Source organism: Rutidosis leptorrhynchoides, chromosome 11 (genome assembly GCF_046630445.1).
Source record: "Rutidosis leptorrhynchoides isolate AG116_Rl617_1_P2 chromosome 11, CSIRO_AGI_Rlap_v1, whole genome shotgun sequence".
Taxonomy (NCBI): Eukaryota; Viridiplantae; Streptophyta; class Magnoliopsida; order Asterales; family Asteraceae; genus Rutidosis; species Rutidosis leptorrhynchoides.
The window spans coordinates 156437762-156458169 of record NC_092343.1 but is presented as its reverse complement, the minus strand read 5'-3'; the positions used below and the strand labels follow the sequence as shown (position 1 = coordinate 156458169).

The 20408-nt window shown below is 33.1% G+C and overlaps 1 pseudogene; it reads left to right on the top strand.

Annotated features, from left to right (window-relative positions):
* The window catches only part of LOC139875111 (NAD-dependent protein deacylase SRT2-like), a 54366-nt pseudogene that overhangs the window by 6258 nt on the left and 27700 nt on the right, over positions 1 to 20408 (top strand).

The window sequence follows — 20408 nt, the reverse complement described above, 5'->3', positions numbered from 1 at the left end:
ACTTATAAAGGTGAGTATTCGAGCAAGAAGGTTCAAAAGGTTGTTAAGGGTAAGAATGAGGGTAATGGAATCTTAAATGGATGTAATAATGTCCATCCTAAAGAAATATTACCACCCAAAAGCAAGCTGCAGGCCAAGGATACTTGAAACTAAGTACAGAATGAGGAATTAATGTTGACCAATAACAGGATCCTTTTACTTATACCTGCAGACTTATAACTAGTGCCAATAATTAATTTTTATTGTTTTATCAGTTCTTCAATTAGAAAAACTGGTTCTACCTCTATCTTTTATCAATTTTCAACTAATTACAGTTTCGCTTTCACTGTGACACATCTTTTAATCCTAGACCAGTTCAATTGATGCAAATACTATTATAGAAAAAATGACCTGTAAACAATGTATAATTAAACCATCCAGGCATAGCTTGGATGGCCACCAACACTTTCAATGAAGGTGAGGTCACGGGTTCGATTCCCTTCAAGGCACTTCAAACGCTTGGGGCGAACTTAAGAGACCAATAGCCCGAGGATGCTTTACCTGGTAGCGGTGGAGGGTTGGCTTGCCGTTTACCCGGGGTTTACCCGCTGCGGGGGGCCAATGTGCCCGTTCGTAGTAGGGGTTCCTCGTAAAAAAAAAAAAAACAATGTATAATTATTCGAAAACCGAAAACAATCGATTCAAATCTGCTGCTTTATGTTTAGGGCTTCTAATAAATTGATAGTAATAATTTCGGTTACTTGGATATTTTTCGAATAAATCTCTAATTAAGGTATAGCAACAATAACTAATCAAATTATTGAGCCAGGATCTACAAATTCAATTGGAAAAATAAATGTGTGAATTACAGAATTAAATCAAAGAAGATAAAAAGTCGAATAGGAATGAAGACAGAAATCAAATCTTTTCAAACATATCGCTTATATGAAAGAATTGAACCAAATTAAAGATTAACTTACCGATATTCGGAAATACAGATGAATCCATCGGAGTACCGATATTCTAGTTTTGCAGTGTGTAAGGTTTTTAGCGATGTAGTTTTTAATAAGTTAAAGTAAACATCCCTCAACTTTTGTTATATGTGTATGCTTCAAAACCAAAAGTTTTATTTGCAGAATAGGTCCCTTGTTCAATTAAAATTCAATTAAAATTAATATAATATTCTTTATTTAAATTAAAATTTTAGTTATTTTCTTTGATTGAAATCGATGAAGATTTCCACATGTAAGATGCTCAAAATGTGATAGAGTTCATAAGAAAGCTATTGCACGCCTGAATGAACTAGTCTTGCTGGATATGACCAATTGTGTAAACGTACGAAAATTTCCACACTTACTTGCCTCCCTTGTATATGTTGAAATATGTGCTTGCTTTTACGATGCTTGAATTCACACTCCAATTTGTTTAACGATTTTTTCCCAAACGACTAGTCAGTACAGTAATCTAATGTCAACAGAGAGATTGATTCTAGAAGGAAACAATATAACAAGCTTACCAAAATGTAATCAAATTCTACCTACATTTATATTTATATAATCTTAGCGCTAACCACTTTTCAAAGATCCAGTCAATTCAAGGATCTCCAGCTATGCTTTTGGAAATAAACGAATGCCCAAATTTATGGGAGGTGGAGGGTTTTTTAAGTGGAGTTCAATAGACAAGTGGAGAAGACAAAATAATAGATTGGGATCTTCAATGGATCTGGATAGTCTAGAATATTCTAAACCAGTGGTATGTTAAACTTTGTTATGTTCTATTGTACTATGCTTTTTAATTAGTTTAGTTTCATTGGCTTATATATCATTAATAAATGTTACTGAGAACCAAACCAAACTGAATGATAGAGGATAGTGTATACGTAGGTATTGTATGAATATGGTGATGGAAAACCGTGTGTACTTTTATATTCAGATAACACAGCGGACAGTTAAAAGTAAATATATTTACATTACAAAACATGCACACGATTAACGGTTCCATTAGATCCAGTTACACCACTAATAATTATCAAAATATATAAATTCACAAAGTGAGTAAACGATATACCTTTCCTGAAGAAACGGATTGTAGGAGAGAAACTTACGATCAATAGTATGACCGTCTCTTTGGATAGTCCACACTACACTTCAAACAATCGCCAATGGATGATAGTCCAAACTCAAGTAACAAATTAATCAACCCTTGATTAATTGTGTGAGACAATTAATATAATGATACTCCGTATATATATTAAGACTTCTCAAAATGAATCAAAAGAAACTTGAAGTTTTATTTGTGTTTGTTTACGTTGAACAAAGACAACAAAAAATAGATCACCCTATTATTTTCTTTCCTTGACTCTCTCTTTTAAAACCAAAGGCCACATATATCTATATATATATGTAATAAAGTGGTATACTTTTAGTCAGTTGATAATCAACTGATGGAGCAAAATAACATTATTAATTTCTATATTATGGAGTAAGTAATCAACTTTAAAATTGGTTGAAAAGAAATTGTCACTAACAATTTCATATCTTATCTTTAGCTTTTCCTTTTTGTTTTTCACTTTTGCATTAACTTTTGTTTGCCACCAACGAATTGACATTTATTTTGACAAACAAAATTGCATTTATTTTGTTACTTGATTATATATATACATCATATATATATATTTCATTTGACGTCTAGATGTATATGTGTGTGACTCCGAATGCTCAAATAAATTTAGCCATATAGTTATATGTTGTACCTTGCACATTAATCTTACAGACTCCCACTTGTGCATGGCACAACACCAAGTAACTATACAAACAATGAATACCGTCTAGCAACAGGTCATTGTCCCTAAATTTACGTAAGGGTAGTTTCTCAGAACTGCTTATAGTAAGTGTTAAATGTCATTCGTCCTTTTGTTTCAGATACTTTAGTTAAACTTGAGATATGGATCATCGGTCATTCTCATTTGTTTAACAATTTTATTTCTCGATCTTAGAAATAAATTAGATCACCAAATTAATTAAGTATCATCTTAATTACATCTGGGTGCGGCCACACAAATATCTTATTCATTCATCGAGGAGCTCAAAAGTATCTAACTCCAAACATTTTGGAGGAACAAATCCAATATTGCATACACGTGTCTCTCACGAGCTTTATATTATACCCAATAATGGCCTTTATTACAGCCTTATTCAGGACAACATTTAACCATATCAAAGTACAATATTTCACACATCGAAACCGGCGTGCATCTCAAGTCTAAGGACATAAAAACATAATCACTAAAAGATTCACTACTGACAACGATACATGTAGTGATATCTCGGTTGGGTCATTCCAATATCCATCATCAATGAATACATATGAATTTGGTCTATGCAAGTTAACTATTTATCATCAATAAATATAACCAACATTCATATTAACCTTAATTCATGTTATTCCCATAACATGATTGATTATGGAGATTTTGAATAATCAACAATTATTCATGGATTAAACATGCTAATATAGAACACAGTGATATAAATGGAAATGATCATACCATCAATATATCAATTCATTATGATAAAACTGTTTAATGTTCCAAAAATATCCAAATACTAAATTATAAATTAAAAAGATCAGTAGCATAACGAAGTCCAATACTACTAGCATGATCATCATGCTTGTTGTGTGTTATGGGCTTCGTGAACGGGTCAGTCACATTATCATCTGTATGAACCTTAAGAATACTAATATCATTCATCTCAACGACTTCTTGAATGTAGTCAAACTTTCAAAGAATGTGTCTGCTACCTTTAGGTACACGTGATTCTTTCGCAAGTATAATAGCACTTGAATTATCACAGTATATTTCCATAGGAGATTCAATGCTGGAAACTACTTCCAGTTCAGCAATGAACTTCCTAATCCAGACAGCTTCTTGAGCAGCTTCTGAGGCAGCAATGTATCCTGCTTCCATTGTAGATTGTGCAACTGTGCTCAGCTTTGAGCTTCTCCAATCAACTGCCCCGCCATTCATGACAAAGACATACCCTGACTGGGATCGAGAATCATCTCGGTCAGTTTCGAAACTAGCATCTGTATAACATCTAATACTCAACTCTTCTTCCAAACCACCGTAAACCATGAACATATCTTTAGTTCTCCGCAAATACTTTAGAATGCTCTTAACAGCAATCCAATGTTCTTCACCTGGATTCTGTTGATAACGACTCGTCAAACTCAAAGCTAACGAGACATCAGGTCTAGTACATAACATAGCATACATAATGGATCCTATAGCCGAAGCATATGGGACACATTTCATTCGTCTTATCTCATTAGGTGTGATGGGACTTTGAGACTTGCTTAAGGTTATGCCCTTTTGCATGGGCAATGCTCCGCGCTTGGAGTTTTGCATGTTAAATCTTCGTAAGATTTTGTCAATGTATGTACTTTGACTCAAACCAATAACCCTTTTGGATCTATTTCTATAGATCCTGATTCCTAGAATATACTTAGCTTCTCCAAGATCTTTCATGGCAAAACATTTTCCAAGCCAAGATTTGACATCTTGCAAAGTTGAAATGTCATTTCCAATAAGTAGTATGTCATCAACATACAAGATCAAGAAGACAACTTTGCTCCCACTAGCTCTAATGTAAACACAGGGCTCATCTTGGTTTTGAGAAAAACCAAACTCTTTGATTTTCTGATCAAACTTAAGATTCCAGCTCCTGGATGCTTGCTTTAATCCATAAATGGATTTTAAAAGCTTGCATACTTTATTAGGATGCTTTGGATTTACAAACCCTTCCGGCTGAACCATATATACGTCCTCGCTTAGGTCGCCATTTAGGAAAGCGGTTTTGACATCCATTTGCCATATTTCATAATCATGAAAAGCAGCTATGGCAATAAGTATCCTAATTGATTTAATGCTCGCGACTGGTGAAAAAGTTTCCTCATAATCAATTCCTTGAGTTTGAGTATAACCTTTTGCCACCAACCGAGCCTTAAAAGTGTTTACATTATCGTCCATGTCAGCCTTCTTCTTAAAGACCAATTTACATCCAACTGTTTTACAATTGGGTGGAAGATCAATCAAGTCTCATACTTGATTTTCTTTCATGGACTGCATCTCTATATCCATAGCATCTCGCCATTTTTCAGATTCTAAACCTGATATGGGCTCACGGTAGCTAGAGGGTTCATCATAATCCCCTAGATGAAATTCATCTGAATTAATCAGAAGATTTAATCTCTCAGGTTGATGAGGAGTTCTACTAGATCTACGAATTACAGGTGCAACACGTTCTGGCTCACCAACAGTATGTTCAGCTTCAACGTGCGGTTGGCTAGTGCCTTCAGAAGGTATGTTACTTTGTGATTCTTGAATTTCTTCAAGATCTACTTTACTCCCATTAACTTCTTGTAAGAGAAGATCTCTTTCAAAGAATTCAGCAAAACGAGCAGTAAACACTTTGTTTTCAGCTTGGTAGTAAAAGTAGTAACCCATTGTTTCTTTTGGGTATCCCACAAAGTGACATTTGATACCTCTGGGTTCTAACTTGTTTGAAGTGTCACGTTTCACATACACTTCACAACCCCAGACTTACAAATAAGACAACTTAGGACTCTTTCCATGCCATAATTCATATGGTGTCTTTTCTACCTTCTTGGTTGGAACCATATTGAGTAAGCGTGCAGCAGACTCTAATGCATAACCCCAAAAAGACATTGGTAGAGTAGTTAGACTCATCATAGATCGAACCATATCAAGTAAAGTTCGATTCCTCCGTTCCAACACACCATTGTGCTGTGGTGTGTAAGGTGGAGTGAACTGTGAGACAATCCCACAATTCTTCAGGTGGTCCAAAAACTCTTGACTCATATATTCCCCTCCCCGATCAGAGCGAAGGGCTTTAATGGTCTTTCCAAGTTGATTCTCTACTTCATTTTAGAAGATTTTGAATGTTTCAAAAACTTCATGTTTATGTTTCAGCAAGTAAACATAACCATATCTACTATAATCATCAGTAAATGTAACGAAGTATGATTCACCATTTCTAGACATAGTTCTAAAAGGACCACATACATCAATATGTATTAGTCCTAAAAGATCTTTAGCTCTTTCACCTAAACCGGAGAAAGGAGCCTTTGTCATATTTCCACATAAACATGACTCGCATACATCAAATGACTCAGAGCCAGTTGATTCCAAAAGCCCATCAGATTGGAGTTTTGAAATGCGTTGTTTGTTTATATGACCAAGACGACAATGCCATAGATAGGTATTATTCAAGTCTTGCTTAACTCGTTTGGCAGTACAGGTATATACTGAATTATTATTTGAGATCACACCATGCATATCAATTTCAAAAATACCATCACGTGGAATAGCATTAAAATAAAATACATTATTCTTAGAAACTGAAAGGACCCGTTCATATACATTATAAACGATTCACAATAGTTGATTACATCACGAGGTATTTGACCTCTATATGATACGTTTTACAAATATTGCATTCGTTTTTAAAAGACAAACTTTCTTTACATCAAAAATTGACGGCATGCATACCATTTCATATTACATCTAACTATAATTGACTTAATATTAATCTTGATGAACTCAACGACTCGAATGCAACGTCTTTCAAAGTAGGTCATGAATGACTCCAAGTAATATCCTTAAAATGAGCTAATGCACAGCGGAAGATTTCTTTAATACCTGAGAATAAACATGCTTTAAAGTGTCAACCAAAAGGTTGGTGAGTTCATTAGTTTATCATAATCAATCATTTCCGTAATAGTAATAGACCACAAGATTTCATATACATAAACGTTTTAATAAAAATATTCTAAGTGGTTGAGCACTTGGTAACCATACTTAACATTTAATCAACGTCGCATATTCCCTTTATTATGAAATCTCACTACACTGTACCAAGTGTAATCACTGAAAACGAAGTACTGTGCAACCGTTGAATACTGGTCGTCCAGTCCGGTTGGGGTTGTCAGGCCCGATAGATCTATCAACAGGATTCGCGTTTACAATACCCATGTAAATAATAGTTATCAAGCTACAGGGAAATATGCCAGTGGTACAACTCAACGTAGAATATATTTTTAAGTACTTGTGTCTATTTTGTAAACATTTATAAAAGCAGCGCATGTATTCTCAGCCCAAAAATATATATTGCAAAAGCAATTAAAAAGGGAGCAAATGAAACTCACTTTTGCCTTGAAGGTATTTAATTCGACTTAGTCTCCGATAGATATCACGAACCTAACCATATATATAATATATCAACATATTTTCTTTTTAGGTAATTGTTACATATATATATACTTTTAATACTTTTAATATTTTCTTAGTCCGTAGTTAGCAGTCCGATGTTAGTGGTCCACAATTAGTTGCTTAAATAAAATAAATAAAGACCCCATCGTATTCGTATTGATCAGAATTAATCTCGACCCATGGTACCATGTTGTCAAATGACGTGTTGCGTACATAAAGTACCGTGTTGTCAAATGACGTGTTGCGTACAATCATGAGGTCTTATGATTAATCTTCTCGTGTTGTTTACGGGTGGTCCTGAAATATATAAAATCAAATCATAAGTAATTATATATAAAATATCATATTAATTAGAAAAGATATGATTAATTTACTTTTTCTCCAAATATTTTCGTAGCTAAACTAGCTTCGGATACCCAATCTTGTTTTAGTCGTAGTTTCTTCATTACAACTCCGTTTTTGTTTGTTCAACTTGCCACTTCCTTGGATCGAGTCAAATTTTAAGAATATGAACTGAAAATACCTTAGTTTGTATTCGAAATCATAGGTTATAGGTCAAACTTTGGTGAAACTTATGAAAGTGATCATTTTCCATCATAAAAACAACATTTAATGATCATTTTTCTAAAAATACTTACACTTTGAGTTAAACCATGAAATTTTTATGTGTTAACATATTCATAATAAATATCATTTTTTCAGAACATGAACTTCCAATTCAAAGTTCAAGATGGTTTTTAATTATCCAACCCAAAACAGCCCCGGTTGCACTCCGACGATGTAGATTCAGTTTTTAAGATGTTCTTTGTAAAACCAAGTTATATCTTGTTAAGTTAGCATATCATTATGATATATTACAGGTCTTGAAGTGTTTTAAAAGTTAAGTTAGAAGGATCTATTTTGTTTGCAAACAAGTCTGAAATCATTCAAACTATGTTCTTGTTGTTAAAATTTTACAACATAAAATAAGATAGCTATATAAATATGAATCGAATAAAATTATGAACAAGGTTACTACCTCAAGTTACTTGGACAAAGTTACTGTAAGAGATAAGAAAAAATCTTGGAATCAAAGAGTGGTGGAGTTAGATCAAAAGGTTGGAAGTATACTTCTTCAAATGGGTGGTTATTTTGATATGTTCTTGAAAGAGTTTTCTTATGGTGTTTAAGGCTTGTAATTGAAGCTAAATGATGGGGAAAATGCTTGCAGATGATCAAGTATGAAGTTAGGAGTATTTTGAGAGAGAAATGAGGGTGTAGGTATGAGAAAATGGAGTGAAGAAATGGTGTTCATTTATAAAAACGTTTTTAGTTTATAAAGAAAGAAAAGGATTCCTAATTTTGTTTTCTTACTAATAATTCATACTACTTGACAAATTCTAGTTACCTCATATCTAGGGCAGTAATAATGTTGATTAGGATGTTGATTTTATGTGTATATACCAATAGTAAATACGTATAGAAGCTGGGTATGATACGGGTACATATACCCTAGATATACGTATAGAAATCTTGAGGAAACGGAACGAGAATTCAAATATAGCTATCTTTTGTGAATATAATTATATTGTTTTATGTATTTAAGTCCTTAAAAAGTAATTAAATACATTATATATACGATACATGTATAAACCTTATAAGTTTTAAGTCAAAGAACGTTACGTATAGTTATCGTTTTGAAAACTTAAGTTAGTAGTTTCAAAATATACTTATAACTCATTGTCATTAGTACACAATGAGATGTTAAACCATCCTTAAATCATGTTAAATATATATAAATACATATATATACACAAACGTATAATTATCGTATGTTATATAGTTCGTGATATCATCGGTCAAATTGGACGGTCAAACGTTGTGTAAAACTCTTTTCAAAAACACAAGTCTCAACAATTTGGATTGCTTATCATGTTGGTAAGGTTTAATTTATGTAAATATTAATCTCATAGGTATAAAATGATCGGAAAAATCCGGGTAGTTACAGTACCTACTCGTTAAATAAATTTCGTCCCGAAATTTGATCGAGATCGTCATGGCTAACCATAAAAATGTTTTCATGATGAATATGAGTTGATAAATAGAGTTTTATAATCATTGAGTAATATAGATAAAACAATTTGATTACGCGAAGAGTATAAGTGAAGCTATCACAAAAGAGTGAAATGAATAAATGCAGATTCGTTTTAACCAGTGACGTAGTCACGGTTGATTTTCAGATTTAGAGGAAATCTTCATCATAAGATTTGGGTTCTTCGATAATTAAGGAAATTAGAATCCTCTTTGGTTAAATGCGATGATCTGTCCTGATTGTTCTGTCTAGTACTTCACTATAAATCCACCATCTTCGTTTCCTTACAACTCACACCTTCTATTCTTTCTCCCTCAACTCATATTTTAAAGTATTTGTCAATATGCTCCATCCAGTGCTGATTCTTGATATACTCCTCACTTTCATATCCGTCGTTCTTCTTTTTTATCTGCCGCCGAAAGAATCTATTTACTTCTACTATACTCTTGGTTTTATAGTGTTTTTAGTTCTCCCGTGTCTTTATATTGCTATATGCATCGATATATATGGTTTATAATTTTCGGGTTGTCATTGGGCTTTATATCTTCCCTTATATTTCCAAGTCCCTGCTTCTGTCTTCTATAATCATTGTCATCTACAGTTAATGCTCCATTCTATTTGCTGCGATTTATACTCCTATTTCTATTTCAGAGCTTCATTCTTTCATTTCCTCTTCTTGCGATTAAGCACCGTATATAATGGTCCAGATTTCGTAGATATGAATTTCGGAATGAACATAGTTAATGTTCTAAGAGTAAAATTGAAATGGCACGATCTTGATTTGTCAAATTACCAAAATTCAAGAGAAAAGATAGAATTATCAGAAAGAATATGTTCTCGATATGTTTGGAGATTAGGTAGAATGTAAGAGTCGTGTAACATGGCACATGATGACGTTATAATATGTGAATCATCACGTTCCATTAGAAACTCAGCATGACTTACTGTAATATAATCACGTTGATCAAGTGTCATTATATTATACTAACTCATGCTTCAGTTCCCAATACTACTTCAAAAACATTCATAATTTAAATTCGAATTTTTCAGAATTTAGAAATTAATATAGTTTCCTTTATAATGTATCATTGATATCGCGAAGAGATAAAAGATTTCAGTTAAGAATAGTTATGAAAATATCTTCAAAAATATGGAGGATATTTATAATGAAAGATATGATGATATCTTAGAATATTTAAGATAAGAGGATGATGAAGAATATTATCCAGAAGGGTTTAGAGTCAGGAGCAAGGTATTTGATAATGAGGATACTGAATCATTTGGATTCTTTGAAGGTAGGTTTAGTCTTTGTGATTTGTCCACAGCCTCCTTCATACTTTGCTCAATCCGTTTTCCAGTTCCAAACCTTCTCTTTTTCCGAGTTTTGCCAACACACTATTTTTTATCATCAAACTTTTTACTGTTAAGATCGTTGACAGTTTCTCCTGCTTCATCAGCATTTTTTAAAATTTCGAGAACTAGTTCGTAGTTTAGGCGTTTTTCAGAAACTTCACATTCGAAGTATGTAAGTCTTGGAGGTAGACATTATATGTATATATAACTGTTGATGTAGACATGCTGCAAGATTTCAAAATACTGATTACTGATTCTCAATAATTGGTATGGCAATTCTTGTTACAAAGTGCGGATGAGTATATGATAGGGTTCTAATGAATATATCGATTTTTCTGAAAATCAAAGATCAGTGAAATTGTTGGTAAGTTTATTGCTAATGTGGTGGGACATAAACGGTTCTTCGATAACGATGGCGAAAGGGCATCGTATATATCGAGATTATAATAAGACCGTTTTAATTGAAAAGTCGAAGTTGACTTGTGGAGCTATGACACAACTGTCTACTTAGGTAAGGAATTGAAAGGACATTTTTGCTAAATAAATGCCAAAGAGTCTGACACGGATACGTGTTAAACTATGACTTTAGTTTTGAGAGTTTTTCAGGTGTATACTGTGGGTAACATGTGGTTGGATCATCATCTCGATTGTTCATTATTTGAAGCGTCTTCAGGAATTTCGAAGGGTTTGGACACAGATTGTAATCGTTAATATACCTATGATGTTCTAACACAGTTTTGAAGTCAAAGTATAGCTTTGCAAGATGTAAGGATTTAAGAGTGATGATTTTTAGCTATATCTCGAATTAAATTTTACGATTTCAAAATCAGAATATGTAATTGAATTTGAATGAGTATGGTTATTTTGATTTCTATAAAAGAATGTATATTGTTATGACAATAGTGAGTATAGTTGATGATTGCTGAATTAGATTCGAAGAATGTAACATATTAATTGTGAATTTTATATATCTCTTGAGTATTACCTACCCGTTAAAAAAAAATTTCGTAATTAATATTTTGTACAAAAGAAATTTATTACAGTCTTTATGAAAATATACATGTGTATATTTTCTTCAGATGTAATACAGATTTGATGAATTAATACTAAATTAAGTTCATTTGATCTTAGGCTGGAGTTAGAAATGAATAATCTCTAACATTAGAGATTACATAATCTTCACAGAGTATTTCACTATTGTGATCAATACTTCATTATACGCGTTGTTGATTAGTAATGATGTCCACGGTGATTCTTGAACTGACGGAGCTTGTGATGTTATAGGTGCTGCTAATTCTGACAATGCTGACGGCAGTGACTATGCTGGTGATGCTAATGGTACTGCTGATGCTGTTGGTAAAACAAGTAAATCACGCACCATTCTTGTCAGGGTTTCTACTCTTCCTCCTATCATTTTGGTTCACTCATCTGATTTATGGTTAGGGCTAGAGTAGATAATTTCTAAGACTTTAGAGACTACATAATCATCGCATAATGTTTCTTCAATGAAATTATGAATCAATACTTCATCGTTTGTTGTTGTTGTTGGTATTCTTTGGTATCTACAGAGCGTATGACATTGGTGCTCGTGGGACAGATTGTAAAGTTGAGGTTTATGACGCAGTTGTGGTTGGGGGTGGTAATGGTACTATTGGCGTTAATGATGATGGTACTGGTTATGCTGCGGGTGCTGCTGCTGGTGTTTGTAACCTCTGCAACATATTCTCCAAAGCCACTACCCGAGCGCGAAGCTCGTTGACTTCTTCTATTACACCGGGGTGATTGTTGGTTAAGACGAGCGGATAAATAAAATCTAGAATTTGGTGTAGTATATAATCGTGACGAGATACTCTGGAAATGAGAGAGAAAATGGTGTTTCGGACAGGTTCGCCGGTAAGTGCTTCAGGTTCTTCGCCAAGAGGGCAATGTGGTGGATGGAAAGGATCGCCTTCTTCTTGTCTCCAATGATTAAGGAGGCTACGAACCCATCCCCAATTCATCCAGAATAGATGATGGCTGATTGGTTGATCCATTCCAGTCACACTGCTTTCGGAGCTTGAGTGGGATTCCATTTCGGAATCCGAGGGACTTGAACTAATGACGAATTCCATTTCATACGATTTAATAAAATATTTTTCGATATGAAATGATTTTTCCGGCTATCGAGTGGTATTCTAATTACATAGAATATCTATATATATAGAATAAAATATTTCGTAGATTACGGAGGAATTTACCGAATATGCCAGACAAAGTTTACTGTAACAGATACGCTAAGATATGAATTAACAGATACGCTAAGATATGAATTTTGTCTATACACTATTCATGCAATCAATGCAGTAAGATGTGTCTAGACTAAGAATGATAAGCAAATGATTCCCTAAGAATGATAAGCAGGTAATTTTCGACACGAAATGATAAGCAAAACTTTTGACATGCAGACACGGTCGAAGTCCAGACTCACTAATGCATCCTAACGACTATCAGTTAGACAAACTAATGCAGACCTGGTTCGCTAAGACCACCGCTCTGATGCCAACTGAAAGGACCCGTTCATATACATTATAAACGATTCACAATAGTTGATTACATCGCGAGGTATTTGACCTCTATATGATATGTTTTACAAATATTGCATTCGTTTTTAAAAGACAAACTTTCTTTACATCAAAAATTGACGGCATGCATACCATTTCATATTACATCCAACTATAATTGACTTAATATTAATCTTGATGAACTCAACGACTCGAATGCAACGTCTTTCAAAGTAGGTCATGAATGACTCCAAGTAATATCCTTAAAATGAGCTAATGCACAGCGGAAGATTTCTTTAATACCTGAGAATAAACATGCTTTAAAGTGTCAACCAAAAGGTTGGTGAGTTCATTAGTTTATCATAATCAATCATTTCCGTAATAGTAATAGACCACAAGATTTCATATACATAAACGTTTTAATAAAAATATTCTAAGTGGTTGAGCACTTGGTAACCATACTTAACATTTAATCAACGTCGCATATTCCCTTTATTATGAAATCTCACTACACTGTACCAAGTGTAGTCACTGAAAACGAAGTACTGTGCAACCGTTGAATACTGGTCGTCCAGTCCGGTTGGGGTTGTCAGGCCCGATAGATCTATCAACAGGATTCGCGTTTACAATACCCATGTAAATAATAGTTACCAAGCTACAGGGAAATATGCCAGTGGTACAACTCAACGTAGAATATATTTTTAAGTACTTGTGTCTATTTTGTAAACATTTATAAAAGCAGCGCATGTATTCTCAGCCCAAAAATATATATTGCAAAAGCAATTAAAAAGGGAGCAAATGAAACTCACTTTTTCCTTGAAGGTATTTAATTCGACTTAGTCTCCGATAGATATGACGAACCTAACCATATATATAATATATCAACATATTTTCTTTTTAAGTAATCGTTACATATATATATACTTTTAATACTTTTAATATTTTCTTAGTCCGTAGTTAGCAGTCCGATGTTAGTGGTCCACAATTAGTTGCTTAAATAAAATAAATAAAGACCCCATCATATTCGTATTGATCAGAATTAATCTCGACCCATGGTACCATGTTGTCAAATGACGTGTTGCGTACATAAAGTACCGTGTTGTCAAATGACGTGTTGCGTACAATCATGAGGTCTTATGATTAATCTTCTCGTGTTGTTTACGGGTGGTCCTGAAATATATAAAATCAAATCATAAGTAATTATATATAAAATATCATATTAATTAGAAAAGATATGATTAATTTACTTTTTCTCCAAATATTTTCGTAGCTAAACTAGCTTCGGATACCCAATCTTGTTTTAGTCGTAGTTTCTTCATTACAACTCCGTTTTTGTTGGTTCAACTTGACACTTCCTTGGATCGAGTCAAATTTTAAGAATATGAACTGAAAATACCTTAGTTTGTATTCGAAATCATAGGTTATAGGTCAAACTTTGGTGAAACTTATGAAAGTGATCATTTTCCATCATAAAAATAACATTTAATGATCATTTTTCTAAAAATACTTACACTTTGAGTTAAACCATGAAATTTTTATGTGTTAACATATTCATAAGAAATATCATTTTTTCAGAACATGAACTTCCAATTCAAAGTTCAAGATGGTTTTTAATTATCCAACCCAAAACAGCCTCCGGTTGCACTCCGACGATGTAGATTCAGTTTTTAAGATGTTCTTTGTAAAACCAAGTTATATCTTGTTAAGTTAGCATATCATTATGATATATTACAGGTCTTTAAGTGTTTTAAAAGTTAAGTTAGAAGGATCTATTTAGTTTGCAAACAAGTTTGAAATCATTCAAACTATGTTCTTGTTGTTAAAATTTTACAACATAAAATAAGATAGCTATATAAATATGAATCGAATAAAATTATGAACAAGGTTACTACCTCAAGTTACTTGAACAAAGTTACTGTAAGAGATAAGAAAAAATCTTGGAATCAAAGAGTGGTGGAGTTAGATCAAAAGGTTGGAAGTATACTTCTTCAAATGGGTGGTTATTTTGATATGTTCTTGAAAGAGTTTTCTTATGGTGTTTAAGGCTTGTAATTGAAGCTAAATGATGGGAAAAATGCTTGGAGATGATCAAGTATGAAGTTAGGAGCATTTTGAGAGAGAAATGAGGGTGTAGGTATGAGAAAATGGAGTGAAGAAATGGTGTTCATTTATAAAAACGTTTTTAGTTTATAAAGAAAGAAAAGGATTCCTAATTTTGTTTTCTTACTAATAATTCATACTACTTGACAAATTCTAGTTACCTCATATCTAGGGCAGTAATAATGTTGATTAGGATGTTGATTTGATGTGTATATACCAATAGTAAATACGTATAGAAGCTAGGTATGATACGGGTACATATACCCTAGATATACGTATAGAAATCTTGAGGAAACGGAACAAGAATTCAAATATAGCTATCTTTTGTGAATATACTTATATTGTTTTATGTATTTAAGTCCTTAAAAAGTGATTAAATACATTATATATACGATACATGTATAAACATTGTAAGTTTTAAGTTAAAGAACGTTACGTATAGTTATCGTTTTGAAAACTTAAGTTAGTAGTTTCAAAATATACTTATAACTCATTGTCATTAGTACACAATGAGATGTTAAACCATCCTTAAATCATGTTAAATATATATAAATACATATATATACACAAACGTATAATTATCGTATGTTATATAGTTCGTGATATCATCGGTCAAATTGGACGGTCAAACGTTGTGTAAAACTCTTTTCAAAAACACAAGTCTCAACAATTTGGATTTCTTATCATGTTGGTAAGGTTTAATTTATGTAAATATTAATCTCATAGGTATAAAATGATCGGAAAAATCCGGGTCGTTACAGAAATTGAAATACCAAGGTGCATAAATGTTAGTTCAAAACCAACATCTTTCAAAAGAGAAACTGAAATTACATTGCTCGTAATACTAAGAGCATAATGACATTGTTCCAATAAAACAATAAGACCACTAGGTAGAGTAAGCTCATAGGTTCCAATAGCTTCGACAGCAGCTTGAGCCCCATTGACTACTCTTAAGTCTAGTGTATTGTTCTTCAGTCTCTTACTTCTTCTCATTCCCTGCATATTGTTACAGATGTGAGTACCACAACCAGTATCAAAAATCCAGGAATCACTAGAAAAAGTATATAACTATATATGAAATATACCTGATTTGCTGGTCTGACCAGCTTTGCCTTTTCTCAACTCAGATAGGTAGGAAGGATAGTTCCTCCTCCAGTGGCCAACCTTTCCACAGTGGAAACAGTCGGCGTCTTTAGCTGGGTTTTCTTTCTTGGGGGGTGGTGGGATTTTCTTCTTAGCAATTGACTTGCCTTTTCCCTTTCCCCAAGTTTTCGGCTTATTATTTTTCACCCTACCATCCCTAATCATCAGGACACCTGGATTGGAAACCTTATATGAAATATCCTGTTCAGCAGTTTTAAGCATCGAGTGCACCTCTGCCAGAGATTTCTCCCAACCATGCATATTAGAATTCATCACAAATTGGTGAAACGATTTTGGTAGTGAAACCAAAACCGTGTTCACAGCCAAGTTAGGCGGCAAGGTAGTTCCAAGTTTTTCCAATCGGTCAATGTAACTTCTCATTTTTAAGACATGAGAGCTCACTGATTGACCCTCCTCCATTTTGCATGTTTGAAGAAGCTTATAAGTTTCATATAACTCTTGACTAGCCTGTTTCTGAAACATATTTTTCAGCTCAGTCATCATATCATATGCTGTACGATCTTCCATTTCCTTTTAAAGGTCCGAAGTCATACTAGCAAGTATGATTAAAGCTATCTTTTCTTGCTCATCAAACAACTTCTGATAAGCATTCTTTTGAGCAGCAGTAGTTGTCTCAGGAGGAGCTTCGGATAAGGGTTCTTCAATTTTGTTCAATTTTCCTTCAAATTTGAGAACAATTCTCAGGTTACGGTACCAATCAAGGAAGTTTGAACCATTGAGTTTCTCCTTCTCCAACAAAGAACGGAGGTTGTTTTGGTTTACGTTTTGATTGTTTGACATCTACAAAAGAACAAGATTCAATTTTAGTATTTTCGATATTTTACTTTAATAAATTAACTACCCAGGTTTTAATATATTTGAAAACAATTAATTTACGAAAGCCTAAGATCCACATAGAGGTTCCATAACTACATCTGTTGATCAGCTAGCAGTTATAGAGGCTATTGGTAGGTAGCGGTTACCAATTGCATCACAAGTGCAACTCTTAGATCATTATGGGACCTAGAAATATGTGTAGTTCAACAAACCACTATTATCTACTGGCATGTTTGTCCCATCCTTGCCTCGAACTCAGGTCTCACCGTGAATACGATTAAGTCGTCCAATTTGAAAACAGTGGAAATTCAGCCTAGTCTCACTCGTAACTGAAAATCCACCTCGTGGCTATAATTCGATTAGGTCTCACCGTAACCAAAAATTAACGAGGAGTGTTTGCAAGCTCATTGGATGGCACGACTTAAATTTGACGGGTATTTTAAAAATGTTTGTGTTAACGAATAATGCATGCACACAAGATTCGCTACACTATTTGTTAAAAATCATTTTAACCAATTTTATATATGTCGATCATGTTTATGCGTCTAGTTTGTTATTTTATTTTATATATAAAAGTAACAAATACACAAACGTGTATCATTTTAAAACAGTTTTAAAAGATTTCGATCATATATATTTTGTGTTTCAAAAATCATTTAACTTTAAACTCGTTAGAGTTTAACTTTTTAAAATCATCAATTTTAATCATTGAAACTGTTACCGATTTTATTTGATGTTTTCATCAAAAACATTTAGCATATATTCTAATCAACAATTATGTATAATGCAAAAATAAAACACAACCATATCATGCATCACACACACACACATAGCCTAGCCCAAAAATCCTATGCTCGATCCCATGAGCCGACATGGGATCAAGAATTCAAACTAAGGGTAATATCGTAGCTCCCACTTGATTCAAGAATCAAGTGAAAACTTGACAAACGTCATCGTTGTCAACTTGACCTGTTCGCCATCTTCTAAACCAAAAAGCATGTTGTATTTTATCTTCAATCTTCATCTTGTTACATTTATTTAAATTTGAAAATACAACTAAAGTAATACTTTTACAAATTGAAATAAATTTAAATACAATACTATGAAAATGAGAAATAAATATAATACAATTTTGTCTTCAAAATGGCCTTAATAATACAAATAATCAACATGACATAATATTGTCGTAATCAACAATCAAAACAATCATACATAGGTCAGGGCATTATGGGCTATGTGTGCAATCACAATTCTAATAACTACATTATTAAAAACTACATATGGCTTGTCCATGGTTACAATGCATGTGTACAACCATGGAATGAAATAAACAACAATTATTCAAGCCATAATAAATAAATTCAAAATTTATAACAGTGATATTTTTCAGATCTTATTTGTGCCTCATGAGGTTTAATTTAAAACAGACATGTTGAAAAATTATAAAAAAAAGTTTTTTTACTTTTTACCAATTCACCACAAAACTAGATCTGAGAAAATCACGTGACAATTAAAATGGTGTAAAAGCGGCTCGGATACCACTGATGGAAAACCGTGTGTACTTTTACATTCAGATAACGCAGCGGACAGTTAAAAGTAAATATATTTACATTACAAAATATGCCACGATTAACGGTTCCATTAGATCCAGTTACACCACTAATACTTACCGAAATATATAAATTCACAAAGTGAGTAAACGATATACCTTTCCTGAAGAAACGGATTGTAGGAGAGAAACTTACGATCAATAGTATGACCGTCTCTTTGGATAGTCCACACTACACTTCAAACAATCGCCAATGGATGCTAGTCCAAACTCAAGTAATAAATTAATCAACCCTTGATTAATTGTGTGAGACAATTAATATAATGATACTCCGTATATATATTAAGACTTCTCAAAATATATCAAAAGAAACTTGAAGTTTTATTTGTGTTTGTTTACGTTGAACAAAGACAACATAAAATAGATCACCCTATTATTTTCTTTCCTTGACTCTCTCTTTTAAAACCAAAGGCCACATATCTATATATATGTAATAAAGTGGTATACTTTTAGTCAGTTGATAATCAACTGATGGAGTAAAATAACATTATTAATTTCTATATTATGGAATAAGTAATCAACTTTAAAATTGGTTGAAAAGAAATTGTCACTAACAATTTCATATCTTATCTTTAGCTTTTCCTTTTTGCTTTTCACTTTTGCATTAGCTTTTGTTTGCCACCAACGAATTGCCATTTATTTTGACAAACAAAATTGCATTTATTTTGTTACTTGATTATATATATACATCATATATATATATATATATATATTTCATTTGACGTCTAGGTGTATATGTGTGTGACCCCGAATGCTCAAATAAATTTAGCCATATAGTTATATGTTGTACCTTGCACATTAATCTTACATATGGTATATTCAGCATATGGGTTACACGGAACCTAATCCCTTGTTGCAGCAGCTACATGCAATGTATCATAAAAAGGGACCACGCATATCATTTAGAGTTCCAGAGAACGATTCAACACCAATAACTAGCTTCAACTTGTGTCTAGTATATTCGGGCATATAAGATTTGAAGATTCAAGTATATAACAAGACTAAGGATTTGTTATTGAATTACATATGTGAAAAAAAGGATGAAAATGGTATGACAAAAAAGAAAGGGTGGGTAAGCCTTTGGAGGTGTGGGAATCTATTAGAACATGGAGATGAAGTTTTTGTACGTATCAGATGATTCTAGAGTGTTGTTCAATGATATAGAAGAATGTGGTATAAACATTATATACAAAGAAGAATGTGATAACGATGATACGGAAAGAAAGGAGGGCAACAGTAAACTAATGATGAGTGAAAGTGATCGAATTGCATGGAGTGATAGAATATTTACAGAGATAACCGATTGTGTTCTTAACGGGATGACCTGTAATTTGGAAATTTATAATTTTCTGAGATACTATTTATTTTCTAGACTTTCAACATGTGTAGAACAAATGGAGGGAGAATGTGTATTTTGGGCCGCTGATAGTGAGGTATAGATGGACTAAGTGATTGAATTGGCTCGGTTCATTAATGGAGATGGGT